This window comes from Myotis brandtii, unplaced genomic scaffold, assembly GCF_000412655.1.
Source record: "Myotis brandtii unplaced genomic scaffold, ASM41265v1 scaffold303, whole genome shotgun sequence".
In the NCBI taxonomy this organism is placed as follows: Eukaryota; Metazoa; Chordata; class Mammalia; order Chiroptera; family Vespertilionidae; genus Myotis; species Myotis brandtii.
Window position 1 is genome coordinate 5,006,907 of NW_005361573.1, and position 5,022 is coordinate 5,011,928.

Genomic DNA, 5,022 nt, shown 5'->3' on the forward strand with positions numbered 1-5,022 from the left:
CGAGGATGAGCAGAGGGAGAGGGGTGCTGGCCAGCACGGAAGGTGGGCGCCTGGGGCCTGTGCGCATAGAAGGAGGGTGGGAGATGGGGGTCAGTGGTGTGAGGGGCAGGAGAGGGCCAGCCTGTAGCTGCAGGGAGGGTCCCCAGGCTTGGGAGGAGGTGACTGCTGTCCTGCCTCTTAGTCATCCGGTTCCGATGGGAAAGAAACTGTAGCCGGGGAAGGACACAGCCTCTGCCGCTGCAAGTGTGTGTGCGAGGGGAGGGCTGCCTGGTGTCCCCCCCTGGGATAGGCTCACCTGAAGGCCTGGTGCCCTGGGATCCCAGGGGCTGGAGTGAGTGAGAGTTGGGAAAGCTGGTGAGGAAGAGGAGGAGGAGGAGGAGGAGGAGGACAGAGGGTAGCCGGCACCTGCACCGGGAAGAGGGAAGGAAACGCGGTGGCTCCCCTTCGGGACTGTGGGGACACACCAAACCAGAGGAACTTGTTCTTAGCAGCTGGGAATATGGAAATTTCACTTGTGACGGAGTCTGGCACACCCAGACGAGGAGGTGTTCTTAAATGTGCAGAAATCACAGCCACTCGCTAAGGTGTTCGTGGTGGGTGGCCACGGGGGAGAGGAGGGTGACATTAACCCTGCCATGGCCACAGGGTTGTTTTGTTTTTTTTTGATAAAAGGGAGATTTCTTTTTAAAAGTAACCGTAGAAAGCAGAGGTGACTCAAAGCCTCCCGAGGTGTCACAAGGGGTTGGTGTGGCTGACTGTTCCTCCAAACCCTCAGCCTCTCTGAAGTGTGCAACCAGGCGCCGGGATTCTCAGGTTTAGTCACGGCTTTGACATGGTTTCGGACACGTGACCTTGGGTAGCCCGCCTCAGCCCCAGTTTACTTCCCTGTAAAACGGACACAATCTTACGTATCCGTCTGCCTCCCCCAGGTGGTTGTGAAGATCGGCAGAGAGGAATCTGAAAGCTCAGTACGGGTGCTAGACATCTTTAAAAATACTGTTATTATTTGCCCTCGAGGGTCTATGACCCAAGCCCTGAATGACTTTTGTTCTCTTAAGTAAAATGGACACAAGTGGTTAGCTGGGTAGGACAACTTGACCAAAAAAAAAAAAAAAGGCCAGGAGACAGGGAGGGCGGGCATGTGAGTCCCCACTTCACAGAAGAGGAAACTGAAGCCCCACGTGGTTGTGATTGGTCCGAGGTTTCAGTGCAGGGAACCGTTCCTGGAACCGGGGCCTCTTTTCCACGGCACCAGCTACTTCACTACCTGGCCTGCCTTCCTCTCCCTGCCCCTCCTCAGCTTAGAAGCGTTGGAGCCAGGAGGAGAGCCCATCATTTGCTAGCTGCCTCGTACTGCCCGTTTCCCAGGCAATTGCCGACAATCTCCGTTCCCTTGAGCAATCTCATTTAGCCCCGCCAGTCCTGACGATGATGCTGTTTGCACTTCTCACAAATCTGCCATTCAGGATCACTTGTCCTGCTAAACGCTGTTTAACGAGCCTGCCAGGACTTGTCCACGTTCCCTCTTCCCCCATCAGCCAGTGCCTCCGGACCCTGGTCACTGAACGTGCTGGATTCCTTCCCGTTGACATTCCTCTTGTTTTCTCTTGGAGCATCGAGTGGCTTGGTTCAGGGACAGGTGTCCTGACTCCTGTACGATCCCTGAGCTGCAGAGACAGAGCGAGCCAGCCCCTCTGTGCTTCCTCACCGTAGAAAAGACACGACTACTGTCCCCTGTCACCATCCCCACCTCTTCCAACATTATTTCGTCCTGTTTTATCCTCTTTCAATGCTGCCTCGTCCAATCATATTGGGGCGGGAGCTTTTTCTTCAGTGTCCAGTTGACCCTTGAACAACACGTGTGTGAACTCTGTGGGTCCGATTCTCTGTGAATTTTTTTTTCAATAAATATTTGGTCGACCCTCTGTGTCCTGGGGTTTCACATCCGTGAATTCAACCAACTGCAGATAGGACACTATATTCTTCTTTTCCCCCCATTTTAAAATATATTTTTTATTGTTGATAGTATTATAGATATCTCCCATTCCCCCCTTCTCCCCCTTCCTCCCAGCCCCTACCCACCCCCCCCAAGTCTTCATTACCCTATTGCCCGTGTCCATGGGCTGTGCATATAAGCGTATAAGTTCCTTGGTTTATCTCTTCTCGTCCCCCCAACCCCACATGGAGGCATGTCAGCCTGTTCCCTGCTTCGGGTCTTATTTTGTTGGTCGATTCATTTTGTTCATTACATTCCACAAATAAGTGAGATCATGTGATATTTGTCTTTCTCAGTTTGGCTTTAGAAAACTATTTTCAATCCTCGGTTGGGAATTCACAAATACAAAGGGGCTGACTGTACACATGGTTCTACACCATTTTGTATAAGGGACTTGGACACCTGTGGATTTGGTACCCACGGGGGTCCTGGGACCAATCCGTGGATCCCGAGGGGCCACTGTAGTTAAGTGTTTGAGGAGCCAAAAGTTATACGTGGATTTTCAATTTTGTGGGGGTCAGCACCTCTAACCCCCATGTTGCTCATGAATCAACTATATATTTCCATTTTTTCTCAATTTGTTTCTTGGGAGATTTTTGTATCCTTTTAAGCCCAATCTCTTAACCTATTCTTTCTGGAAGATTTCATTAAGCTGTCCTCAAACCCTTTAAGCCAAGGGTGGTTCCCTATGGCCCATGGGCTACATCTGGCTCAGAGCCTGTTTTGTGCGGCTCACAAGTTAAGAATGGTCTTTACATTTTTAAGCGGTTATAAAATACAAAACACAACAAGGAGAATGTGTGATGGAGATCATATGTTTCCCACAAAACCCGTGTACTATCTGACCCTTTTTACAAGCAGAAAACATGTGCTGACCCCTGGCTTATGGGATCGTTTGCACGAATGGCATCATTGGATGCCTGAGTAGCAATGGGCCCTGGGGGAGCCCGGCATTTTCATTTCACAGATGAGGGTCAGAGAGGGTGACCAGGAGTTGCTCAGATGCACGAGTATCAGAGCGGGGACTAGAACTCAGGTCTTAAGATTCCCAAGGCAATGCTCTCTGCATGACCTGGCCTTTCCCCTTCCTAAGATCCTTTTTTTTCTTTTCTTCTGGGAATATCCTCTCCAGGGCCCTTACCACCGCGTGCATTGCTGTGGCAGTGTCCTCGGGATGCTGATTCCCTTCTTTCCTCACATATTTTCACAAAGCGAGGGCCTGCGTTTATCTTCATCCTACACTTGAGTCTCCCATCTAAACGGCTTGACAAAGTCATCTTGACAGGTGGCCAACACCTCACTAGAATACTTGCAGCAAAACTCTCCCCGGTGCCACCAGCTCCATCTCCGGCTTCTCTGACAGCAAGGACGTTCTCCCCCCTTTTTACAAGCAGAAAACATGTGCTGACCCCTGGCTTATGGGATCGTTTGCACGAATTGCATCATTGGATGCCTGAGTAGCAATGGGCCCTGGGGGAGCCCGACATTTTCATTTCACAGATGAGGGTAAGAGAGGGTGACCAGGAGTCGCTCAGATGCACGAGTATCAGAGTGGGGACTAGAACGCAGGTCTTAAGATTCCCGAAGCGCTGCTCTCTGCATGACCTCGCCTTTCCCCTTCCTAAGATACTATTTTTTTTTTCTGGGAATATCCTCTCCAGGGCCCTTACCACTGCATGCATTGCTGTGGCAGTGTCCTGGGGCTGCTGATTCCCTTCTTTCCTCACATATTTTCACAAAGCGAGGGCCTGCGTTTATCTTTATCCTATGCTTGAGTCTCCCCTCTAAACGGCTTGACAAAGTCATCTTGACAGGTGGCCAACACCTCACTAGAATACTTGCAGCAAAACTCTCCCCGGTGCCACCAGCTCCATCTCCGGCTTCTCGACAGCAAGGATGTTCTTCCTTGTTCTGAGCTCAGATCCCACGTCCCGGGGCGTCTTCCGTTGGGTCTGGTTGTGCCTGGTCGGGCCACTGAGTGAGTCTGTCTCACTTCACGTATCAGAAGGCCACAGGCCCCACCCGAGTCTTCTCTTCTCCGGGCCCAGCATCCCCGGTCTTTTAAGCTTTGAAGGTCTGAAGTGCCTTCCTTTTGCTCAATGATGTTTTTATTCCATTGAGAAAAAAGCATGTGGGTCAGCAATTGTGCTTCTTTGGCTCCCGCGGCTTGCCGTAGTGAGATCTTTCTCTTCTAGGGGCGAGTACACAGGCCAATTGAATGCCGTGGTTTACAGCGTGGGGTCTGAACCTTAGAGCTTGCTGTTGAGCATCCTGTGCTCATGGAGACGGTGTCTTCCTATTCGTAGGGAGTGACCAGCGGGGAGAAGGGAGGCAGGGAACATGAGCTGCTATGCATGTGCCAGAAAGCACCTACCAAATGCCGCTGCTGACTGCAGAACCTCTGTGTGTGTGTGTGTGTGTGTGTGTGTGTGTGTGTGTGTGTTGGAGAAAGGGGAGGAGTGGAACCTGAGGGAACTGAGAATCCCATTCATTTAACTTTTACTGACCATGCACCATGCACAAGGCATTAAGCGCTATGGAGGGTCATCATTTGTAAAATGATGACCACAATCAAGCTAATGAACACATCCATCCCCTCACGTGGTTACAGTATTTTTATGTGGCGAGAGCACTTAGAATGTACTCACTTAGCAAATTTAACGATGCCATACAGTATTATGAACTATAGTCACCATGATGTACATGAGCTCTCAGAACTTAATCATCTTATAACTGAGACTCTGTGCCTTTGACCAACATCTCTCCATTTCCCCCATGCCCCAGTCTTTTATGTAATATTAAGTACAAACTGTGCATTCTTATAACTTCTTTTCTTCCCTCCTTCCCTCTTCTCTCTCTCCCCCTCCCTCCCTTCCTTCCTTCCTCCTCCTTCTTCTCTTCTTCCCTTTCCTCCCCCTTTCCCCTTCCCCATCCCTTTCCCTTTCTCCTCTTCCTCCTCCTCCTCCTCCTCCTCCTCCTCCTCTTTCTTCTTCTTCTTCTTCTTCTTCTTCTTCTTCTTCTTCTTC